The sequence below is a fragment of the Corapipo altera genome, unplaced genomic scaffold (genome assembly GCF_003945725.1).
Source record: "Corapipo altera isolate COAL_440 unplaced genomic scaffold, ASM394572v1 0, whole genome shotgun sequence".
Lineage (NCBI taxonomy): Eukaryota > Metazoa > Chordata > Aves > Passeriformes > Pipridae > Corapipo > Corapipo altera.
In genome coordinates, this window is record NW_020884872.1 from 5,166,533 (window position 1) to 5,192,527 (window position 25,995).

The following is a 25,995-nucleotide window of genomic DNA, read 5'->3' on the forward strand; positions in this document are numbered from 1 at the left end:
CCCCCCCCCCCCCCCCCCCCCCCCCCCGTTTGGCTGTTCCCTGCTGTCCACTCCTTAAACCCCTAAAAAAGAAGTGAACTGCCTGAAAAAGAGATATATTCCTTTTGTTCTGCAGCTGTTTCTTTCCTCTTGGGGAGCCAACACTGAGGCCCACCAGAGGATTTACATCTAGATGGTGATAATGCGAGTGCATGTGAGATCTGGTATCTCTCAGATTTCAGTGGCTCGTGGCTGGGAGGATAGGTCAGCATGTATATGTAGTGCAGGAGCAGTTGGAAAAAAAGGAGTAGAACAAGAAATTACTGAAAAAAATATTTCAGTCTCTAATATATTTATAAATATTTGGGGTTTTCTCCCACCTTCAGTTAAAATATTGCTCCTCACCTCCCTTCAGTTTCTTTTAGCAGCATTGCTCTAACTTGGAGTAGTGCTTCAAGCAGCAGTGGCTGCATTGCCTGGCCAGGTGCTGCCAAGGTGGAGTCCTACCCTTGCCTTAAGCTCTTCATCTGGCTTGTGAATCAGCACAAAGGCCACTGAAGAAGAAATAGATTTCTACAGCAATTTGCCCTGAGCCCATGGGATTCAGATCCTGAGAGGCTGATTAATACTAGCTCTGTGTTTGAATACCTCTGGGTGTTTGAATGCCATGTTTGGAGGAGGAAGGGAGAAAATATACCCATGTGAAATGTTCAGACTCAGGATATTGCTCAAACTGGAAATCAAAGGACTGTATGATATGCTTTTCTGTCCTTATCAGTAGTTCAAATACACATGCTAATCTCTGCTTTTTTCTGGTAGCTGTGGTGATAGTAAGCACAATGAGAAAGGTACATACTGTAGGGAAGGGAAGATTGAAAATGTACCTGCCCATCAGGAACCTGAAGCAATAGTTTATTAAGAAAAACAAACCCCCAAGCAAAGAACTGTACTGCAGCATGGCACATAATACTCATAATGCCTTTTAGCAGAAGTCAGCTCTTCTCCACAGTGCCAGTGCTGGGCTCTGGCTGGGATTTTGGAGCTCTTCTCTGTGCATTCTTCTCTACAGGAGAGAGAATTCCTTTGCCAGTGGAGTCATGACTGGCTTTAACCACATGTGCAGTGCAGTAGGAGCAGGTCAGAAAAGCAGATTCCAGTTTTGCTTGCTTTGTTTGCTTTGTGTTCTTTGCATTTGAGTTATCCTAGTCCCTGGAGTGGCCATCCTCCCTGTGGTGTGCTGCAGAGCTCTCTGAAGGAAAGCTGTTCCCCAGCCTCTGCTTCTTGGACTGTTGCTCCAGGAAGTGTCAAGTTATCCTCTTCCCTGTTTCACAGGGGTGATTCTAGAATGTCATTGCCTTGTCAGTACTATCTGTGTAAGGCTCTTGTGGGAACAAACTTTATTTCTCCTCCCGCTCACTTGAGTGACCTGTGCAACCTGCTGTCTGAATCCCTGCTTGATTCCTGAGATTAGTGTGGCGTCAGGAGGGATGGGTGGTTTTCACTTTCAACTGCTCAAGGAGCTCATCCAAAAAAAAGTCTCACCTTCCTGGACATCCTGTTGTTTGGGGAAGAAGGTAGAAGAAGGAGCTTTCTCTGAAATTTTGCAGCTGCTTTCTCTGGCTCAGAGAAGGAGCTTGGTCCAGTCGGATGCCATTGCTCTCAATAGGTGAAATGACCAGGAGTGGGCACAGACCTTTGCTGTGTGAAGAGGCACAGTCAAGACCTTCTGCCACCTGATGGTATGGCATCTCTACTCCCTGAATGGAATTTGAGAAGCCCAGACCTTGCACAAAAAAGTGACTGTCACCTGTAAAGCTCAGTTCCTACTGCAAGTGGTGAGCTGATGTGGGATGAGCAGGTCAAGGTTATGGTCAAGGTTTCCAAGGCTGTCTTCCAAACCTTTTACCTCCAAGTAGTTGGAGTTAACACGGAAAGCAGTGGGAGTTAACAAAGTTAACAAGTAGTCAACAAGGTAACCTGGGCCTTTGCCCTCTGTGGATCTCCAGGCAATGTAAGGAGTATTGATTCCAAGCTGGTGCCTGGACCAGAACTGCTGTTAAATAAGCAGTGGGGGCAGGCCTTTGCTAGTTCTGCTGACTTCAGACCATGGAAGGGTGTTTCCAGGCCAGGGCCTCATATCTGGCCTTTCTGAAGTGGAACATCCTGCCTGGTTCTGCCTGCACAAAAGGCGGGACTCAAATACTTTCACTGCCCTGTGAGTCACAGATGGCTGCTGTGGACACTGGGGATGTAATTTCAGTCTCTCACATCTGCTTCCAGAAGTTGGAACATGCATCATGGCTCCCATCTAGGACACTTATCACAGAGGAAAACCACTGTGATCAGTGTTGTGGAATGGGGGAACAAAACTACGTGCTGTGACTTACTAGTGTGTGATCACTGCTGAATAAAAAGCAAGAGATTCCTGATGGGCTCTGGATCTCCTTAACCTACCCCCTCCGTGTTTTCATGCCTGTGTCTACGCTCTGTTCCTGGTGGCACTCAAATCAACCACCCCTCTTTGTCCCCTTTGATCAGCCTTGACGTTTTTGAGAGGCCTCAGTGGAAGACAAAGCAGATCGCAAAGGATTGAGAGCTGGTGGTTAACATCAAATATAAAAGTGCAATACTTATAAAAGTGCAAAGGGTGCCACTTAGCCCTTTGTTTAATGTGTGGCATACCAGATGTTGCATAAATTTGTGACAGATGAAGAGACTCCAGCTGCTTGGGGCATACAGGAGAGCTCTGCAGAGGTGCAGCCTGCCTGTTGTCTTGGATGCTTTGTGTCACCAGTGGGGTTTAGGTGGATCTTCTGATTCGGTTTCATCCAAAGGGAATCTGTTTTGTGAACACCAAAATCATCCTGTGATCCAGTCTGCAGAAGCAATAGGGCTTTCCCTTCAAAAGCAGACCGGTGCTGTGGATTAATGTGCTGGTTTAGATCAATTGACTCTGCAGCTTCCCTGGTGCCTTTGCTGGCTCTGGCTGGGACTCAGGGGTGCTCTTGCTGGACTTCCCTTGTTGCTTTTTGCACCTTCTCGTAGTAGGAGCAGGTGCTGGAGGTCATGTTGCAATCTTAATTCCTCTGAAAGAAGCTGTTTTTGTCCCTCATGTGCTCTTGATTACAGAATGGCCATGCAGGGAGTGACCCCCTCAGTTGTTTGTGTCCTTGGGAGTGTTGTGTTTGTGGCCTGTGTTGAGGAACCAGCTCGGATCTGCAGGGTGTCTGCACAGCTCTGCTCAGAGAAGCACATCACAGAGCAGAGCAGGGTGTGTGAGCAATTCTGTCCTTACAAATGGGGTTTACCTGGCTGTGTCCTGGCCTTTCACTGCACAGGTTGTGTGTGGTCAGTTTGACACCCAAATACTTACAAAATCCATAAAACAGCTAAATTTGGGCATTAATTAATAGAGCACAAAGGCAGATTGCAGAGAGGCAAACCCCATTTCATTCATAGTGCAGGTTTCTGAACAAACTTCCCTTGACGTACTTATTCTGGAATTTAATCCATTTTGAAAAAGGGATTATCCAGTTCACAAAAAGTAGACAGGCTGTCTCAAAAAGAATTTTCATGTGAACAAAATGACTTTTAATCTAGGAAATAAGAATAAATTTGATGTGCTGCTCCATTGTCCCACAGACGTACTTGTCTTAAGCAAACCCTAACTTTATTTTGGTTAGTATATATGTTTTATTGTTTGTTTTTAATAACCAGAGAGGGTATATAGCATTTAATTTATTTCTTTCTAAGTTTTTGGATGCTTTTTCTGCCTTGCTTTCAGTTATTTTACAATGATAAAGAAACTATTTTTTTGGTAGTAGGGGAGGAGCAACAGTGAGAGAATTGCCTTTTTTGGTGAATTTTATGTGGCTATGAGGAGAGAATACTTGAATTCAAACTAGATATTTTCTATTCTTCAGTTTTCTACAGAAGACTAAAATGAAATCACAGCTGCATGGGAAACATTTTAATCAGTGGGGAAAAAGATTTCAAAACTAGGTAGGGGAGTTAGGTGGGTTTGCTCAAGGAAAAGCCTTCAGAGCAGCTTGTTTTAAAAATTGCGTAAAATTAACCTGGAGTCATTCTGGCTTCAGTAGTGCAATAGTGATGCAGGGCAAGGTCTCTGAAGACAAACACACAAAGGTCAGTCTGAGAGAGAGGTAATTGGGGCACACGTGTTTTTAACTTGGAAAGCCTACAGTTTTTTTTCTTTTGAAAATCTGTACTTTTACCTTGTGCAAAGTTGCAGACTCAGGTGATTTGCACTGTGTGAAGGTAATAATAACCTGCCACTGACCAAATCTATTCAACTGATACCAGTGTGTGTGCTGAGTATGATTTCATACTCTGGAGTCCCTCCACCATCTGTTGTTTGCACTGGGATCAGAGAGCTGTCAGTGTGTAGGTAATGCTGGTTGGTAAAATACTTGGAGGGTATGACTGAGTGATAAGGCATGTCTGTCCTGTAGGTAGGGAATACCTGGAAGGAAGACAGAGTCCTTCAAAGTCAGAGGGGAGAGAGAAGTTCCAAGTTAATATACAGAGGCACCTATTATCTTTCCCCACTCCTATCCCAACTTCTGCTGTTTGGACGAGTATGTTGAGAGATCTAGCATAGTTCAAAAATCTAAAATAACTGTGGGTAGATAACAGGTATCTTTCTAGAGCAGGAAATTAAAAATACAAGTTTTCTTCCCAATTTTGTGGATGTAAGACCCTGTCTTAAACTATTTTGTCTTTCTTTTAAAATGACAGTTTACAACAACTGGGAGAAGTTTCCTTGACACGGCTCTTTCCACATAAATAAGCCACACCTTTGATTAACTGTATCCTGTCCTTGAAAATAAATCTGCAGGTAATTTGCATAAGATTAGAGGCACGAGGTTATTGGTGTAAACACATTGGAGGAAAAGGGGCAGGAGCCTTCCAGGCAAGAATATGACAGGTACGAGGAAAGACAAATAAGGAAGAGATAAGTAGCCTTTTATTGCCTGAGTATTTGTATGACCTGAGCTGCTGCTGTTCCTGGTGACTTGAGGCTTTGTTGCAGTGTGATGTGTTCTGGAGTTGAGGATTGTGGGTTTGTTTTGTTTTTTACAGGTAACTCATAAGGTGTACTGAGGGGTTTTGAGGGGGGTTAGGCAATTAAAAATACCTGAAAGTGGCAGTTTTCAAGCATGAGTCTGAAGCACAGCATTTAAAAAGAATGACAGAAAGGTTATACTGAGGAGTTTGCTTTCTGGGAGAGTTTGTTGGTTTCAGGGGGGGTTTTAAGCACCTTTTTGAAACTGAGGAAATATTCTCCTGTGTGCACTTATGCCATTAGACTTGTGTGGTTGGATGGGTGGTGTGATCCACTTGTTGCAGTGCTCAGTAGCTAGGATTCATAAAGCAGACTTCCCAGTAGAATGTATTTTCTGGTAATGTCTCATCAGAGATTGTGCTTTTTTTAGGCAGACATAAAGGAATAAATATAGAACAACTCAGGTGCTAAAAATAACCACTTGCATTGACGTCTACTTTTTTATTTCTTTAAAAGAGACCTTTTGGATATTTAGCAAGATGCTTCATATCTGCCGAGAATCATTTTGGCTGCGATGTTGAGGGAGAGACAAGTCAGCTGATCTTAGAAAATAGCTTATCTTGGTTTGATTGAAGAGTGCAATGTGGGAATAGAGCAGATGCCGAGGAAGAGACTTGATGTGGGTAATGGAATGAGAAGTTGGTTTAATTATTGCAGCTGTAGAAGCTGGGCATTTACAGTTTTAAAGATCAGAAGACTGCTCAGCTCTTGTGTTTATTGGAAAAAAAAAAAATTACTAAATGCTTCAGTCAAACCCGAAGATATATAATGGATCTCACAGAAAAGATGGTCCCTTGATAGAAAAGCTGCTTGCACTGAATGGCTTCAGTTACAGTCCAGGACATAGTAATCCTGGCATCCTTTTAAGTGTGAGGGAATGAATAATCTTTCAAAAGGCCTCTAATCTTAGAAGCTGAGATTTTCGTAGTGGGAAAGAGATGGATTTTGGAGTAATTCTCAATTTGCAGATGATGATCTGCTGCGGACACGATTCCTTGTGCACAGTTGGCCACTTGATTCCATTGTGAATAGTCCTTTGAGATCTGTGGTGTGAGAGTGAATCAGTTAACACATTGAAATCAGTTTAAGATTAGATTATTCCGTCAGTGCCCTGTCATGCGTGAACTTTGAAATTCATAAATTCTGCGTGCCACATTCCTTTATGTAAAAACCGTGCATCAGTATCCAGAAACACCAGGATCAGCCCAAGCAAGTGTGTGCTACCCACCACCTGGTGCTGTCAGGAGTGGGTTGCGTGGTACATGGGGAGGAAAGGGGCCAGGTCTTTTTGGCATCTCACAGGTTGTGCAGCATCAGACAAATGCTGGTTTATGATGGTTGGGGCAGACCATTCCTGCAGACCATTTCAGGGCCATGGCTGCATCCTCCCGCTCAGCGGTAGCCTCCCTTTCCCTGGGAGTACATCCCTTGGTGCTGCTGTGGCTGCTTCTCCCTTTGAAGTTAATAACAGGTCAGATGTGAATTGCAGAGTAGACATAAAAATAGCTGGCACCTGCTTCAGTCACGCTGGGCTGGGGTGAGCTGGGGCCCCGGGGCTGAAGGAGTGAGAGTGATCTGGTGAGGTTTTCTCCGCCTGTTACAGGTGGAGCAGCCCAGGCCGTGGGGAGGAGCACGGACAGACCCTTGGCAGGGCTGTTCTCTGAGCTCCTGCAAGATTAATAAAACACCCATGCTGTGCCACCCTTTGATCGCAAGTATTTTTGTCTCCTCAGCCTGGTGCTCTTCTATTTGACTTGTTTGGTTGTTTGTTTTTGTTTTTTAAACAAATTCTCTCTCTTGCGGTGTTTGACCAAGGTAGGACAGTGTAAAGATAATGCTTCCTCTTAGGAATTACATTGTTATTTTAGGTTGCAAGTAGTTCAAGCTTCATCAGGCTTCTGAAAATCTATTATTTGTGTATATTTCTGATTAATTGAAAATGCTATGAGGATGGTATTTAAAAACTTTCCTTGTGAAAACAAGGGAAAAAAGACCATTTGGTAATCCAGTGTACAGGTTTTCCTGAAGAAGATGAGCTGGGCCTTCTCTGCCTTGACTGTTAGCTCTGTTGAAGATTGTATTTTTTATTTTTTTATTGTTATTGTATTGTTAGACACTGTTCCTTGGAGAGGATTATTCATATCTACAGTATGAGTATTCATACCTATAGTATGAGTACGCATATCTATAATTTTTTGAGATCCTGAAGGGATGATGCTTTAAAATTATCACCTCATTCACTGCAAAATGTCTTCATCCATAACAAAGAATAATATTATTTTTCTCAGGATATAGGTGTGTTTGACTCTTCTTTCCTTGTTTATGGTGCTGAGTGAGATATGATAGCAAAGGCAGCTTTTTTCACTGTTGCCTGTTCAGGGCTTACCTGTAGCAGTTGAGAATTTTAAAGGTTTCTTTAAAATGCTTTTCTTTCTTAGTGCAGAATGCTAAGTGTTTTGGACAGGAAACAAACTTAATTAATTTAAGTGCTTTATAATATATTTTATTTCTAAAATGCTACTCCTGTTCATTAAAGTTCTTAACTAGATTGCCATTCTAGATCCTTTTAATTTCATTCGTATTTGAATTAAGAGTAGCAAATAAACAGAAATACCTGTAGTTTAGTTTAGTCTAACCAGGGAGGTTGTAAAATAGCTAAGGAGGAGGATCCCTCAGCTACAAACAGCTCCCAGAGGGGTTTGTGCCCAGTGCTGGGATGTGACTGTCCCCTGGGGTTGGCTGGTTCCAGCACTGGAAGCAGTAGGTGCTCTGTAAATAACGTGAAAGCCTGAGCGATATCCAGGACAGGGTGGACAGCAGTGCTGAGGGACAGTGTTGGAGAATATTTTTAGCCAGGCCTTGCTTGGCTTGTGACCCTGGTGACAGCCTCTTGCTAAAAGGGACTTAAGGTAGACAGGGAAGGGGTGGGGTGCGTCTGGGTGAGTTCGAGGTGGTGAGAGTCTGGTGTGCTGGGATGTGCGGGCTGCTGGGAGCTTTAATCCTGATGTGACTAATGCTTCACCCACAGGTTTTCATTTTGGAACCTTACAGATTCAAAGCTGCCAAAGACTCACTGCAATTCTCAAATCTCGTGAGGTAACTTCCTATTAACTTCGTGAGTTCCTAAGAAAATGATTAATTTGGAGTAACTGGAGAGTCTGCTTGTGGAAGATCAGAGCATGAAAGTTAATGATCAATTGCTTCTCATTACTGAGTAATTATGAAGAACTGTGTTTAGGAATTTTATTTTTTCCTGGCTGAAGTCCACTTAAAGACTTACAGCTCTAAAACTTACCTATAAATCTATTGCACAGCAAAGAAAATGTCAGAGCAATAGGAGAAAAGCTTGTGTGGCACCTTGAGGGGCAATGCAGGGACCCACAGCCCCAGGGTTTGGGGCAGGACTCAAAATGAAGGTGGCAGAGGAACACTGAAATGAAAGGGATGTGCTGTGATAAAGGTCAGCCAGGAAAAAAAAAATCATTGAAGGGTGTTTACAGCTGGAGTTTGTTTTGTTTTGTTTTTTAAGACTTGAAAAGTGAAAGAAGAAGGGAAACTAGGAAGTCAAGCTTATTCCTTACCCTGCAGGTCATTCCTATATATGTTTCCCACACTCCACAGCAGGTCTCTCTATATAGTATTTAAGTGCTGTGTACAGCATCTCTCCTTATTTCTATGTCCTTTATGTAGCTCTGTGTTCTGCTATTCCTATAAAATTTTTCTATAATGGGCTTATTCTAAGCAAAAGAGTATTCCAGAGTTTAAAAGAAAAAAAAATCCCTGGGATACGACAGACTTGCATAATATATTGAGGTAAAGAAAAAAAAGTGTACATTAATGGCTGTTTAGAAAAATAATTTGAGTCATTTTTCAGAGCCAACTTCTTCCCAGATGTGAATTTAGGCAATTCTTGTATAAAGTATGGATGAGCTTGCATCAGCATTCAAGATTTATTCACTATTTAAATTTCATTAATAAACCCAGCTAAGACCCAAGCATTCCCAAAGACAAGGAAATACAGAAACCTTCCCTAAGGCTGCTCAAATTCCCCTCTTACACTTCCTCTTTTATGCTGTTTTTCATTTAGGCCTTTAATCAGGGATAAGTCAGGGAAAACCTCTGAGGTAACTAGGCTATAAGAAACTGCAGATAAATGATTATCTGTCTGGACTGTAATTGGGATAATATTTCCCAGGACAGGGCGCACTTACCTGGGTTCAGAGTTGTTCTGCTGTGGTTGTTTAGGGCAGCTGTGGCTTTCCCAGCCTACATCATTTCACATGGCCATGGTTTCCTGTCCTGTATTTGAAATCCTGTATTTGAAGCTTGGAAGCTGGAAAGCTTTCCAGCACAGTAGTCCTATATAGGCATTTGAGTTAGTAAACTTGCTGAGGACTTGTCCTATTTCTGCTCTCTAGTAGCAAAAGAGTTATAGCCTCTGTTAACCAAGAATAATTCAACCTCATCAGCTTGGACTGGGGTTGTGCAGCAATCCTGCTGCAGTGATCCTGGGCATTGTCTCCTCCTCCAGGTGCCTCCAGCCATGGCACTGCAGGAAGGACCACGTGCAACTGCTTCAGCCCCAGCAGTTCACAGGTGGAAAATTCTGGTGCATTTTTCTGCTTATAAAAAATAAATAATAAGAGCCCTGGGAAGAACCCACCTTCTTCAGGAAGTTAAACTAACACCCTGGGCTGTGGATTGGAGTGGTTGAAGTGCAGGCAATGGGAGCAATGATCCCTGGCAGAAGGCTGGGATGGACAAGAGGGGGCAGTAATGTTTTAGGATGCCACAGCTGAACCTGGTCAGGGATGTTTTTCCATCAGAACTCTGGCTCCACGGAAGGTTATGGACAGGGTTAGGTGTAACTGGTGGGCTGCTGGTGCTCCAGCTCACTCACAAGGAGTGAAAAGAGAACTGTGTGGAGTCATAAGACCACAGATAAATTCACCCACTTCATTCTTGCAACTGTCTGTTCCCTGTCTTACAACTGAAGGGTTTGGTTGCAAACTGCAGTGGAAAATTAAACACTTTGTTTGCTGCAGAAGTGTAATTTCCATCTTGGAAAGGGAGAGGGTTTGTCTGTCATTTGTCCATCTAGGTCAGTAGTCTGGTTTATAGTGGATGTCTTACAAAAGGATTTGCAGTCAACACAATGACTGGTATTTGCTCTGTCATTTCCATGTCATTAATAATTCCAGTTGTCAGTCTACTCACAGCCATGGCAAGAAGGTTCACAGTTCAGTTATGGATTATGAGGGAGGAAAAAACATTTCTGATTGTTCATTGTATACCCATCATAGCTTACTGATATGCTCTCTGTTTTTCCTTCTGTGACTGAAGACTTCCTTTTCTGAAAGCACTTTCAAGTCAATCATTTCCAATTATCCTTAGGGAAGCAATTAGTTTTTAGAGGCCCTCCTTCTCAAGATGTGATGGCCACAGTAGTAGGATGGTGGCAGGAAGAAATTTCTTGAAGCCATTCTATTAATGATGGATGATTCCATAAGACACTGAGAGAAGTATGCCATGAAACCCGTTTTACTGTCTAGAGAAAAAGGTAATATGTGATTAAAAATATATTATCAAGCTTTTTATTTTTTTCCCCTTTTCTTATTTTCCTGACATTCCTCCATCAACGTCAGGGTATTATATGGAAGGTGGTCTTTAGAGAGTAGAACAAACTGTGGGTCAAGTAAATACTCAGAAGATTCAAAGATACTGATAATTCCTGTGGGTCAGAATAAAGCTGATTAGAAAATGCTTTCAGAAATTTTAATAAATTATTTAAGAGAAAGAGAAAGGAAAGAAGGGGTGGGGAAGATAAAAAGGAATGAAATGTTCTCCTTTTGAGATGATGCAGAAGACAGAGTTATATGTGTGCACTTTTGAGTCTTGTATGTCTTAAATGTTGGAGCACTGAGAATGTTTTCAAAGCTGTGGTATCAAAGTACTGTGCAAGAGAGAAAATGTGTTAAAGTGCATGCACATTTATATTTAATTGAGGGACTTTTTTGAAATGGAAAAAATGTGTGTACCTAAATGTGACTCTGTCCTCCCTGTACTACCTAAATCTGTTTGTTCCATCTTAGGAGACATTAGAAAAGCAATTTGATACAATTTGCAGTGTCCAGTTCATGGATATATATATATGGAGATGGATATATATATATGGAGATAGAGATATATATGTACACACACAATTTATGCTCTCTATATATACAGTATATATAAAATATATATATATACTATGAGATTCTTAATTGGAAGAGCTTCTCTCTCATTCTTTAGGACTCAAGTACCTCTTGTGCAGGCACCAGTACAATAAACAGCACCAGACTAAAACTTTCTCTGAGATTCTGTTCTCTTGCATAAAACACTGCTGTGCTTCAGTATCAAACCAGAAGTTATTCTCCTACCAGTTGCACTCTTTCATTCTGGGGACTTTGACCTCAGTTTTACCAGTTTTAGTAAAATGTCTGCATGAGAGACGTGTTACACAGGCAGAGAAAAGGCAAAGATCCCTTTGATAGCCCATGAAGGCAGAGTTCAAGAACTGTTTCCAGACAAAGGAATGTGGTTATTCCAAGGAGCAATTTGGCATATGTTGCATCAGTTTTACAGATTTCTTCCTTGTGGGATATTGGGAAGCAGGGTGAGATACTGTTCGTGACTGGCTGAGCTTTTCTAGTGCCCACTTTTTATTGCCATACTTACATGTGAGGATTTTAATGTAAACAAAGTGGCTAACATTGTTTTAAATTAGGCAATATTTGTTTGCCTTTTAGATATGCAGGTATATTACGGTAACTATTTATACTTTACCCTATAAATCAGCTTCCCCCCCTCCCCAGCCCCATAACTCACAGTATGACCTTCCCCCACCAGCACTGAGAACTGAACCAGCTGCTCTTGGTGACAGTTTTATAGACCCTTCAATGAATGTTTAGATGGGACAGCTACAAAAAAATGGTTGGAGCTAAAGAAAGCAGGTAATGTGTCATAACGGGGCCTCCTTAAGCTTGTAGGTTTATTGTAATCAAAAACTTCTCCCAGAGCTTTGCTGTTCTGAAAGGTTCAAGGCTAAACTTACTCCTGGCCAGGTGATACCTGTTTGTTCTGATATCAGGAGCCTTTTTTGTCTGAAGTGGTTTATCTCCCTTCCTGGTGGTTGTCTTTGCTGCCTTACAAGGAGCAACTGCATTCCCTGTAAATGCCCCTCCATCCCTCTCTCCCTGTGTGTGGTGTCAGTGCTGGAAATCCTCCTTCAGCCTCCTGTGTTTCTAATGCCTCCTTTTTGAATTGGGCAGCCTCTTATGCAGCATTCCAGATGGGATTTTAGCAGCACTTTTCTGTTCTTCCTCTCTCCGTTGGACACATTTCTCTGGATACATCCCAGGATTGCACGTGTGGTTTTTTGCAGCTGCATCTCAGTGGTGACTCACAGACATTTTGTGCTGAAATGGGCTGGTGCATCCAGGCCCTTCTCCAGACACTAATCACCCTCCAGTGTCTGGCTGGGGCAAGTTTATTTTATATATGTAACTGTGCATTGTATATTAGTGACTTTCATCCTAATCCTGTGGCTCCAGACTTTGTGGCCATGGTGCCTGTTTTATTAATAACTCAATATACCTTCTTGTTCAAATTGATTCCCAGCTTTGTCATCATCTGCCATAATTGCTTTTTTTGTATGCCAGCCGTTAATCAGTTAAAAATGAACCAGAAGGCTGATTGTTGGGGTTTGTGTTTCCATTAGTAACCTCCAAGGTGTCTGCAGCTTTTTTCTTCCTATGCTAGCTGTCACCATCTCTTCTGGGCAGGATCTTTGCTGTCACAGTTCCTCTACGGGTCTCCAAGTTTACATGTGTAATCTTATGCCACATGGAAAAGTATTAAATACTGGTTTTTGAATATCCAGGTAACTGAGACTTACTTATATTTATTTTGAGTAAACTCCCTACATCAAACCTGTTGTGTCCTGATCTCCTTGTAGCTTCACATCCCAATGCTTCTTTGTCAGTCTTTGCTGAAATCTTCAGTGCTGTTGGTGAGTTCTATAGCCTTTCTTGTGTGTGTCAAGTCAAGTTAGTTCAAAAAAGTACTGGCACTGAAGTCTTTAAATGAATCTGATTATTCTGCATTTATAGAGTTCTAAATATAGTTGGCTTTTAATTGAGTATTGAGCACTTGCATGTGTTGGCTTTGCGGAACAATTTTGAAGACAAAAAGTTGGGAGAATTAGTGTCTGTTTTTTCAAATGCTTCCCACATCATCTGATTTCCTTCTCTTTAATGGCAGTGGGGGAAGATGATACCCTTTGTTCCAAAAACCAGCAAATGTGTTTAGACATTAAACTAGCCTTGGGCAGTGTGCCAGCCCAGGTGGACTGGTAGCCAGCTGTGCCTTTAACTGGCTACAGACCTAAAGCTGAGCCAGGTGGGCAGGAGCAACCAGGGCTAACCAGTATTTCCTAGTACGGTTTGTTTTCAGCAACGTTTTTACACAAATTTGTCTGAAATAGGTTGGAGTTGAGCAGTTTTCCAGTGGCTTGATATCCAGAGTCAGTATGTACAGTATGAACCTGCAGGTCTGGTCCTTATTTCTGTTCCTCTGATAACACTGTCACAGAAATCTATAAATGACTGGATGAGTCAGTGCTGGTTCCATCCCATGGCAGGTACCTCCTGGGCATCCTAGTAAGGCATTTGTGTTTTCCTGCAGACTTTACATCCTGGTTAAAATAAGTCATAAATGAAGCAATTTGTGTGAGAGGAGCACTGTTTGTTCTAATGGCTTTCTAAAGGAGCTGGTGGGTTGTTTCTACAACTTTTTGTTAGGTTTTGTGATACATGAACTTGTTGGGCTGATGTTTGAAGAATCTTTTCAATGAGTCTTTTTATTTTTTAAAGAAAAATAGGTTTGCAGTCTGGTAAATCTGAGTTTCTTGTGGGGGGGGGTTCCTCTTAAAGTTTGAAGATTTCTGCACGAAATTTTCATGGTGTAAGGCTTGTGAAATTAGATAACACACTTTAAACGAGCCACCTCTGGGTAAAGTACATCTCTAATTACTGAGACTAAATTATGTGGAAAGTGAGCTTGTGTCTGAAGTAAATCTCCAGTTCAGTAATCTAAAATTAAATAATGATTAGCTTAATTGCTTCAGTATCATAAAAAACACTCTTAATAAAATACAGGGATTAAGTGTGTGTTTGGAGGGCAGATAATTGCTTCTGCTTCATTTTCAGTAACTTCTCTCAAGACAGGATTTGTAGGTAAAAGAAATACCTTTTGTTATGCTGATTAGTAAAGCTGGGGAAAAGTAGGCTAGTTCTTGTGTATGCAAGCCCTTGCTCCGTTCTGAATAGAAGCTGCAATTTCACTACTTAATGTAAATTGAGAACACTTGCTTTTAATTTCATAGATATGAGCCAGTTAGACCCCCTGAAAGCAATAGTAGTTGGTACCTGTGGAGCTGAGTGTGGTATTACACATGGGAAGAAGTAGGGTTGGGGTTTTTTTCTGCAGAGAAAAGAGAAAGACACATAATTTTAGTAAGAAATGTTTGAGTTAAAGAATTCATTACCTGGGTTTGCAGCTGGGTGTTGTTTGCATTGTGTTTTGCTTCTAAACAAAGTATTTTTACCTTCGTTCATTGAAAAATGTCTTTTTTGCTTATAGGCAAATGAGAAAGCAAATCTCTTGAAACATAAGCAGTGGTACTTCCCTGGAGGGAGGAGATGGGGATTCTCCTGTTGCTCTGAGTGTTGCCAGGTGCCAGAAGTGGTCCCCGGTGGTGGTAAGAAAGAAAATCTTCCCCCATGTTTCTGTGTTTGCGTTCTGTCTGTAGCAATAATGTTTTAGGAAAAAAAAAACCACGTGTGCAAATCCTGTTCTTTTCACAGAGCTGCATGAGCTGCTGGAAGAGGCGTCAGAAGTCTCCCACTCTGAGAATTTTAATTTAGGAATGAAATCAACGCTTCAGCTTGTTGCTTCTGCTGTCTCATGTATGTTGTATGTGTTGGTAATCATTGCAGCAGAGACTTAACCACAAATAAGCCTCCAGGGGACTCTAGAAATAGTTATCTATCTCCTCCTTCCTTAAATGGAGAACTGTGCCTTTACAGTGCTCCTTTATGGAGTTCATAGAATGCTGACTCTGGGGTCGTCTTAGGCTGCCTTTAATCCAAACATCTTTAAATTTTGTCCAGTAACCCGGTATGAAAATATTAAGTACATCAGCAAACTTCCTCCTTTTTGCCCTTTTTTTTCTTAGTCTGTTCTACAAGCAGTGACAGGGAAAGTGGAAGGCTGCTGAGACCCCACTGACACAGCAGTAGGGCAGGTTTTTTTTTCAGGATGGGATCCTAAAACCCAGGTTACTGTCAGAGATTGACATTTTGGTGACAATCTCTGATACCCCACCCCTACATGGACTATTAGTATCTTTTTTATGGCTGTTTGTAGGTAATTTAGTCTTGGTGATTTTGCAAAGACCCAGATTGTTGCTTCAGTATTCTATAACCTTTCAAGATCTATTGTAGGACAAGCAGTCCCCCAAGAAATGTTGATTTCTGTGAGATGTTTCTCAAAGCTCTGATTCATGGGGCAGCATGTACTGGGTCAGCCACAGTCTGTGTTTAGGGCAAGTATTCTGATCCTGTGCAAAATTACATTCCTTTCAAATGTACATTTTTGTGCTATATAGGAAGTTAAATCATTGATTCCAGGTCATTAAGTGGGCTAATAGCCACTTTTTGCAAACCCCAAATATCAAAATTTTACCCCCCAAAAATAGTTATTGTAGCTGAGTCTGGTAATGCTGACTGCCTGCAGCTTTGGTGTGTGAAGAGAGACCTAATAGGTTGATTGATTAAAGTAGCCTTGTTGCAATGTCTTGGTGACCAGCTGCTTTCAAAACTGGTTGTGTAAAGTATTTTTGCCTGGGCTCATTGACACTGGAATAAGAGCAATGCCCCAAAAATGCATGAAAAATACCTTTTTTTTTGTGTTTGCTGTTTTGTAGGATATTTTTCAACTTACATAGCTACAATTTTTTGCTTTTCTTCTTTGTCTGTTAAGGCTTGAAAAGGCCATCAATGTGTTACTGAGAAGCTAAAATATACTCGGGGGGCAGGATTTTGAATTGTGACAGCTCTTGAATTTTTCAAGCCATGGCTTCTGTTTTGGAGAAAAGAGATTTTGGGCTTCTCATCCTCAGCCCTGCAGGCTGCCAGGCCTGTTGCCTGTGCCCTTGTGGTGTAGCACATGCGTGGGTGTCTAATCTTGGGTCTCTAGAACTTACAAGGAGGAATAAACTGGAAGTGAAATGTTCTGAGGGAAGGGGATGGCCATGCTGGAAGCTGCATGGGTTGAATAATGCCATGAGTAATTCCTTCAGCCTTCACATTGTTCAGGGGACGGCCACTGAGTTGATTAGAAGGATGGAGCACTTCTCCTGTTAGGAAAGGCTGAGAGAATTGGGTTTGTTCACCCTGGAGAAGACAAGACTGAGGGGTGACCTAATTGTGACCTAATTGCAGCCTTCTAGTACCTGAAGGGAATCTACAAGAGAGATGGAAAGAGGCTGTTTACAAGAGCGTGGAGCAACAGGACAAGGGGGAATGACTTCAAACTGACAGAGAGGAGGTTTAGGTTGGATATTAGGAAGAAATTCTTCCCTGTGAGGGTGGTAAGGCCCTGGAACAGGTTGCCCAGAGAAGCTGTGGATGCCCATCCCTGGAAGTATCCAAGGCCAGGTTGGATGGGGCTCTGAGCAACCTCATCCAGTGGAAGGTGTCCCTGCCCATGGCAGGGCATTGGAATGAGATGATCTTTAAGGTCCCTTCCCACCCAGGCCATTCTGTCATTCTAGAATTCTATAAATCCTGAGTGGATTGGTAGATTCTAATGTGGATTATGAAATTGTACTGAGCTTTTCAGCATCCCTGTGAACTCTACTACTGGGGAACAAATCCCCACCTCATGAACTAAAGCACAACAGGTACCAACAGGCACACAGACAAGGTGGTGAGGGACTGAATTATAGGGAGACTAAATTAGGATAGAATGTCTTATAAGAGACACTCCTTCCTGTTGGGGTTTATGCATAGGCAGAGGCCCTGTAGGTGTCATCTGCTGCTGTTGTACTTATTGTGTGTCTTCATGGAGGGATTTCTCTTTCTCAAACTACAACAACTGATGGAAGATTCAATTTTTGCGTAAGCTTAGGTGGGGTCCACAAAGAGGGGGAAAAACCCATTCTTTCCTAAGAGCTTGTGGACATAAAGATTCATCAGGCTAGACCTGAAAGCAGCTCACAAAAGCAGTCATGGCAGTCACAGTTTCAAGAGTTTCTGTAGTTCAGACAAGGAGAAATGTAAAGTACATTGGAAAACCAGTTATGTTCTCTGCTTTCATATTTAATTTACCAATGTGGAAGCTGTGGTAACGGGCTGTTTCAAACCCAGTAAGACAGAGGCCTCTTCACTGGCAGAGTCATGTTCTGAAAAGCTGCTACCAGAGGTGCCATCCTTGCTGTTAGTCTGACATGATCTAATTTTTAAGTTAAGAGTCATTTTGCACAACATGCAGAACTAATGTTCTCTCCTATCTGTTTTTAACAGATAATTAGTCACTGATAAGTCACTGAGTCAGAACACTATGAAAATAACCAAGGACTAATTTTCCCTGGTAGTCTACAAACGCTTCAGGTCTGGGTGTGTTAGGTGTGTTGTAGCATGGGAACACTCTTCTGCAAGGTGGGAAGTGTTGCTCTGAACTCTTTCAGGACAGGGCAAATATTGTTTCCATGTCCTTCACTTCAGTATGTCTCCTCTAGCTACTGAACCCACGTATAAGAGGTGGGGATCAAAATATCACCTCAGCTCTCCTTGTTGTAACTTTTATTTGGAAGAAGTGAGCATGACAGCGGTGTTTTCTGAAGCACTCGGTCCTCCTGCTCTCCAAAAACTGCACCCCACCTAGCTTTGCTCCCCAGAAATCTTAGGGAAAGGGCATCCTTGTTGGACAATGCTGGGTACATTTATGCCTGGAACCCATCGCTGTTCAGCCCTGCCAGGGTGGTCACAGCTCTGGGCCAACAGAAGATCCACGTCTAGCTGGGGGGATCAGCTGTTGGAAATCAAGGACCTATAAACTTGATCTCCTAGGGATGCTTATTTTGAGAAGAAGAAAATAATCTAAACTGAAAGTGCTTTATAAGAAGCTGTAATGGCATTTACCCTTACTCTTTTATAATTGTTTTGAAAATGTCACTGTTGCCATTGGAGCAATTGTTTTCACATGTGTAAGTTGTGAAGGGCACACATTCAGGACCTTTGGCAGTACTTTCCAAAGCCAGCAGCAAGTATAGATGGGAATACAAATACTGTCACAGGATGTGTTTCCAGATAATATTACTATGACTTAACAGCAAGGCCAGTTTTGTGAGCTTTTATCTCATTCAGGAAGAAATCGTCTGGGTAATTTGGATCCCTATTGCAAGATGGGAGCAAAAGATCTCAGCATCTCCTTGTGCAGTTCTTTTCCCTGTGGTGAAGGTATAGCAATGCCACTTGTTACTGTTCTGTGTGCCCTGGAAGGAAAACATCTTCACTGCTTATGGCTAGGGGCCAGTGCAGTGCTGGGACATTTGGTAACATAAATTCACAGCTCAGCTGCAGGCACTGTTTGTTAAGGCTGTTCATCCCCTTGTGCCCACTGCTACCAATTTCTCAGCTTTACCAGGTTAACTGAGTCAACTGTCCCCTAATGTCTATGGAAATTATCTATTTGATAAAGATTTCTAAATTAAAATTGAAAAAAAACCCCTACAAACCCAAACCTAAAAAAAAAAAAACAAACCAGAAAAATCCTCAGCAAACAGCCCAAACCTAACAGTTTATCTTAAGATATATCTTGTTGGTACAGATCTGAGATGAGTAATAACTGTAAAAGGAGTTATACAAGCAAACCTTGAGGACATGCTGACCTTAACCATGAGTTAAGAGTGAGCCTCTAGTAGTGCCTGGGAGTAGAAACTTGTGAGCAGTCAGTCAAACCAGGTTTAGGATAAGCTCCCAGTTGCCTGGAATAAATGAACTTACAGAAAAAAATACTTCTTATTAATGCCGTGAAGTTTCAATTATTCCAGTTATTTCAAAATCTGGTTTATTATAGTAAAGGCAAAAGGAATTTAAATAGAATGAATAAAAATAAGTAGTTCATGTTCAATGGGCTTAAAAAGTGAACATCACAGTCTGCAGACTCAAGAAGCAATTATACATTGCTGAGTAAATAGAATGAAGGTTCATGTTTTATGTCTTGATTGGAGAAATATTGATTCTTTTAGATTAGTTCTGGTAATTAGACCAGGATGCTTGTTTGTTTATTTTAAATGAAGCTAGGCTGGTTTGCTAGACTCATTGTCTGTTAATGTGTCCTATATTAACATATTGCATTGAACTCCAGGCAGTTTTTAATCTCCTTGAATATCTGAGTTTTTGGCATATAATTGCAGACGAGCTGAGGGTTATTCTGGCAGATAAAAATGAATCAGAAGAGCATAAATACTGCTTCTCAAACCACTACTCAGCCTGACTGAGGAGCTTTTGTAGAGCAGTGCCAAGCTAGCAGTGGTGATGTCCATAAATCGAGTTTGGCACATAAGCTCTTTTGAATGTGAGGCTTTGGTACAATTAACACCTCTCTTTACTAATTAGCTTCTAATTCTACAAATGATGGGGAGCAATTTTTGACTTGGCAGTCATACTGCTCTGAAATTGCTGCAAGCTCCAAGAGAAGTGGGTGCTCACTTTAAGCTAGTAGTCTCCCATTTTACATTTCTTTCAGTGCTTCGTAACTGTGCCAGGTTAACAGATAACAACCTCTGCTCCTGTGATTCTCGTGTGTCTCTGACAGAAGTGGGAGCAATACAGTGGAATGTATGGAAATGTAGAAATTTCCCTGCAGGCAGCTCGGGTTATGATCAGTGAGAAATCTCCTGTGGCCAGATTACTATCAGTATTTGTAGGACTGAAAAAGTACTCACAGTGTCAGGATTTTTTTAATGTCCTTTCGTCTAGATCTGTCAGAGCCAGTTTACACGAGATGATAAAAAGAGCAGGGAGCATCTGTGAAATCTCCCATGCTTTCACCATCAGTTGAGGAACAGCCCTCATGCAGCGTAGCTGCCTGAATGTTGCTGGTGCAAGGCAGGCATGGGTTTCTAGTGGGCCAGTCATTTCCAGGATCCCTGCAGCCTTTAGGAAAAGGATATTTAGGTCACCTCCCTCTCAAACATTGCGTTAAAAGACCGCTGTTCAGAAGGAGCTGAACAAGCAAAAATGCACTGTGACAATGCTGACCAGTCCTGGATTTGTGACCTTTGTTGGCAGAATCTTTCAAAGACTGTGTGTTACCATGGGAAGGTCCCCTCTGCCAAATCCAGAATGGTTTGAATCAACTATGTGTGCTAATAGAGGCCTTGTCAGCAACAGGACACCAAACCACCAAGAGATGGAAGGTCTTAAGAAATGGGGAGAGCTGGAGATGTTTCTCTTCAGGTCTTTCTCTGACAAGGATTTTGAGAGAGATGGGCTGTTTGCAAAGTGGCTGCTGTTTAGTTTCCTAGACGAATGGCCCAACAACAGCCTGAAATTTAACTTAGAAGTGAGAAGGCAGTACATTGTTAATGTTTTTGAAGGGATGGAATACTGTATTCAAGTGTCTTGGTTGTAATTGATAAAGATTTTACCACATTCAAACGTTCACATTGATGTCCATGCAGTTCAGCTTTTGTGTTCAAAATTGGTCTTCAGATTTTCATATGAGAAGGATTTTTCTTTCAGTAGTTGTTTCGGGGTTTGAGGGACTTTTTTATTTTTGTTCAGGGCAGGGAGTGTTACACTGAAAAGGTTGTGCAGTGTGTGGCTACTGCCAGTATTCAGACCACAAGGGGTTGGTGTGATCTTGTCAGAAAACACAGAACAATAAAACTTTGTCTGGTATGTATTTGTCTTTGCTATCAGTCTGTTTGATAAGTATGGCCTGTCTTTTTTAGAAAGATACCTGCTTTTGTATATATGTAAAAAGAGGTCTGACCACAGGAGCAGATATGGATTCAGACTGATAACAGCCTTGTGAAATATTTGTCAGTGAAATCATCTAAAAGAAGAATAGATGCTGTATTGAGAAAGAAACACACTGCTGATTGCAGCCGTGGTGACAGCAAAGAGAATAAAGGCTGGATCCCATACAAGGAGAAAGGGGGTTAGTTACCCAGCAGAACACCTACATCTTCTGTTAGTATTTTCACTTCTCTGTCTCCCCTGTGATATGAAGACTTTCCAAATCCAGATGCTTCAAAACGGTGACTTTTTAATTTCCTCCCTCTCCACGTGGCTCTGTCTTCTTCCAGGGTCAAACCCTGGAAAATTTGCTGGTGAAAGCATAGTCTTCCTATACAGAAAATTATAGATGAGGTATATGTGACGTATATATATATAAGGTGATGTGACAAATGTCAGCCTGGTGACAGGAGGCTGGTTGGTCTTTCCTACTTGTCAGATCCGTCAAGACATGGGACTTGTAAAGTTAGAATTGAGTGGCACATGTTCTGCCTTTCTCCACTGCTGGTGAACAGTTTGCAGCTTGGAGATACATTCGTAGGGTGAAATAATGCAAAATGCTCTTCTGGCAATTTTTTTAAGTTTAGTATAGGAGAGCACTGGCAGGGGAAAACTTTCCTGTTGTCTCTCCTCGGTTTTACAGTTTTGATTTCTACAGCGTGTGGATAGCTCTGGTGTCATCTGATCCTCCACTTTAGTGTGTTATTCTTTTACTTACTTATTTAATAATCATAAAAAATAATAAATAGTTGTATTTAAGGTTTTCCATCCTGGCAGTGCAGATTCTGGAAGCAAATGCTGGAGCAGAAGCATGAGGTGTAAGCGTGTGAGGCCAATGCATTACCGTGGATGTAATCACAGAGCAAATCACCTTGCTGCTCTTCTGCAGAAGGTAGTGTTTTATACCTGAAATTTAAAGCAGCTCAGCACCTCTTGAAAGACAGACTTTCCATTTCTTCCCAATTAGTATTCAGTACTTCAAAGGAAAGCTTTGAACTTGGGTATGGGCTCACAGGCATGAATGCGATGTTTGCGGAGACTTCTCGTAGCAGCAGTCAGAGGCTTCTCCTCGTTCAGCCACAGCACATTTGCATGCAGACAGATGTCTCCTGGCTGGCTCTCTCTGTGTCTTTTGTTTGAGGATTGGGTTTTTTTCTGCATAATTTTCTGTCCAGAAAGCAAAATATATCATTCTTCTTATACCTCTCATCTCAGATGATTCGCAGGTGAGACATTTTGTTTATCCTTTATTTTGCATCCCTGTTTTTAACAAGTAAGGGACCTGTGTAATTTTCCAGATTCACCCAATCTCTCTAGGAGTTGGGCCCCTGAGTGTCACAGCTGGGTGTGTAGATGCACTTACAGTCCTGAAGTTTCATTTGTAGTTTATTTTTATCTGAATATAAAGGATGAATTCTCATTTCTCTTGAAAATTCAATCACCTGGAGTGAAGAGGAGCATTTTGTGTAGTCTTAGAGATGAGTAGACACTACTGAGATTTTTCTTAATCATCAGAGACTAAGATTGGCAACATTTTGTAATTACATAACATTGATCTATTTTATACATTGCAAGAGCCTATTACTCAAATAATTTTGTACTAATAGGGCTTCTGTTAGATAACTCCTTTTCTGTTTGTTATGTAAGGGCTGGTATTATAGAATCACTTTTTGAATACCAGCACTATAATTTTAGAGTTGCTTTAACAATAGAAATACCAAATGAGCCTTGGTCCAAATACAGGCAATTATCGCAATATCTTAATTAATATTTTTTTCCAAATAAGACCTCTTGATAATTGCTACTTTTGTTTTTGTTTTCATTTACAAAATCCTGAGGCTGTCCTGTGCCCAGTCATAATCCATTATGTGCATTTTCTGTAATGAATGTTGTGCATTTGAAAAGTATTGATCAGCAGTCCTGGAAACTGGTGGTTGAGCTTCACCTACAAAAACATTGCAAGTGCCAATTTAGTGACTCTGCATGTCTGAAACCCTCCTGTCATCTTTGAACTATGTTTGAGATTGTCTCTTGGGCTTTGGGCTTTATTTTAATGTAATTTAATATAGTCATTTCTGCAATTGAGAACAGAAACAGTGTGAGCAATCTCAAAATGAGATTGGGGAACACAATCAATAAAAATTCCTTTGGAGCCCACAGAAACTGGTTATTCTTATTTCCAAGGAATTTAGTTGCAAGCTATTTCCTTCACTGACAAAGATGTAGATAGAAGTAAGTCTTTTATCTGTGTAGTCACTTGAGAAATGTGGTTGAGTTGTAGATGAGGTTGAAAAAAGGTTTTACAATAGACCTGGACTTCATACAGGATATAAGAGGGGCAGGAGACCTATTGACTTGGTACATAGAGAGCACTCAAAATTTTCCTTTATTTCACTAATGCTGTGATGCTTCTGTCCTTGTTGAGAAGCTGGATTCCACTGGACCCTATTCACCACACTTTATGAAGTATGTTGTATTTATTGTGTGTGCTTTTAAACTCAGAGGTACATTCTTCTTCCACTCAGCTCTGCTGAACTGGATAAAAGCTCCTATTTGGCTGTGACTTTAAAATTCATGGCCTGCAAAATTTCCTTTTTTGGGCAAGTAGTTCCAAGTATGTTTGTTTTTTTGATTATAAAATTTTCCTACTTATTGTGTCCTAAGTGTTTTTGTCCTGCCTCTTTGAACTTTATTGAAAACTCCAAAAAATCTATGTGACTCCACTTCTAGGACAGCCAGGGGTTTAAGAAGGGCTAATAACATGCCTTGGCTTTCTTTAGTGCTGCTGCTTAAGTTTGGTCAGAAAATGGGAGTGTCAGGGGCTGTGGCTACCACTCTAATTTTTCTTTGGCATTTAAGCTAGATTTTGGTTGGATTTTTGTTTCTTCCCATCTTTTTAGAGGCCTAACTCTGACCAGGTGAGCTATGCCAGTGAAAACTGTGTCTTCATGGAGGGCTGTGTTGGTGTAATGGTAGGTGAACGGGAATCACTCTTTAGTCCAACTCTTCTCCCTATGTGGACGTGGCCTTAAGTGTCTCTTTATCTGGACTGTCCAGGTTATGGTGCAGAACAGCCATAAGGGCCCTAATCACACCAGCAGCACCGTGTTCCTGCTGCCTGTGTGGGGTGTAACTGCTGCCACCTCGTTTCTTTCCTCCCTGGGCTCTGATATCTCCTTTTTGTTATCCAGGCTGCTGGACTGTGCCTGCTGTGGCTCAGGCCTTCCAAAAGCCCTGATTCTGGAGCAGGGAGAGGAGAGAGAAAACACCGTTGTCTTCAGATGGGTAGAGCTCTCCTGCGAGACTTGTAGAGAAAGGGGAAGGGCAGTGGAATCCCAAGTCCCCCTCAGCTGGCTGCAGAGTCCCTTTCTTTAGTCTGTGCAGTTCAAAGATATCTCTTCATCGTGCTGTGAAGGTGAGCAGTCCTGCCGCCCTGCCAGGGCTGCACTCTGGGTGCAAACCAAACCTTTTCTCTGCACTGATGTTCTCACGAGCCTTCTGTTCACTCTTCGTGGAGAAGAGAAAGGCTTTGGTGGGGTGGGAAGTTCCTTTTTGCCAAAATCCAGATTTTTGTTGAAGTCTTTTGTCAGCTCTCTAAAACAAAACAAAACAAAACAAAAAACCCAAACAAACCCATAAAAAAAAAATGTGTCAAGTGACAGCGCTGAGCACACGTACATCACCACGCCAGCGAATCCAGTCCATTGTAGCCTGGTAATTTGCTGTAAGAAGCTTATTGGATTAGAGCAAAAGCCTGGTTTGTCAGCAACACCACCTGACTGTAATATTTATTGCAAAGTATTACCTATTTTAAATATTAGTCCGCTTCTGCCCCGTTCATACCCTTGTTCTTGAGGTAAGAGGGGCTTTTTAGTTCAGTATTTTACAAAGCCACATAATGGAGAGGACACCCAGCTTTTTTTCCTGCTGCTGAGCAGGCAGTTTTAGTAGCTGTGAAGCACTTCCAGATTTACCTTGATGTGCTTTTGTCACCATAATCCCTCCTCCATGTCAAGACTGATTTGCTTTCCCAGTCAAGACTCGCATCGTCCGTTTTTGCCGTTCCATTTCTCCTCTTTTTTTTTTTTTGTTTTTTTTATTAATCAATAACAAATTGGGAAGATGTTGGTGAACCAGTCGAGTTTATGCTTGTTAGCTGGAATTTGTGCTACGCTCATTTTCCTGGCTTTAGCCTATTACTTGTACTGGTAAGTTGGATTTTTGTACTGCGACTGCGGCTCGTCCTTTAAAGTGCTTCGTTGGGGTGAGCTGGAGAGTAGTAGTCCTTTAAAAGCGCTCTGGAAGACTGATGTACTTACTAATCAAGGTGGTTGGGGTAAATACCTTTCCTGTTTTGTGCTGGTGCCCTTATTGTTTATTATGGAACTCGGGTTTTCTGTTTTTTGAGTTTTTGTGTGTTTTTACTCAGCTGAGAGGGTGGTGGCTAAGGATGCCACCTAAGGTAAGATGGTGATTGTGTCTTTCCAGTTTGTTCTGAGAGCCTTTACAAGGTTCTTTCACTCTTATTTCATGCTCTTGCTTAGAGTTCTTGTAGCTGTCTCTTGGCACGTAACTTGGAAATCGGGCTGCGTCAGGCTCACAATGTATCAGGGTATTTGCAGGACATATGTGTCTTCCCTTCAAAAGGAGCATTTTCAAGCAGGTGGAAATTAAGATTTGCACAGTTTTTTCCACTCAGCCCCTTGGGGGTGAGCTGGGGCCTGGGAGGGTGGTGACGTGGAGCAGAGGAGCCAGGAGCCCGCACGTACCTGGGTTGACTGGCCATGCTGGAAAACCACA

General features: G+C 41.8%; 1 protein-coding gene across 6 annotated transcripts in view; it reads left to right on the forward strand.

Annotated features, from left to right (window-relative positions):
- Positions 1-25,995, forward strand: part of AGPAT3 (1-acylglycerol-3-phosphate O-acyltransferase 3) — an 89,980-nt gene that overhangs the window by 23,903 nt on the left and 40,082 nt on the right. For 3 of the 6 annotated variants that reach the window (XM_027635693.1, XM_027635675.1, XM_027635683.1), the window contains exon 2: positions 14,747-14,864. The exons of the other annotated variants lie outside the window; for them this stretch is intronic. The gene's annotated coding sequence lies outside the window, so the exon portion shown is untranslated. The remainder of the gene's footprint in view (positions 1-14,746; positions 14,865-25,995) is intronic. 6 annotated transcript variants of the gene reach the window in all.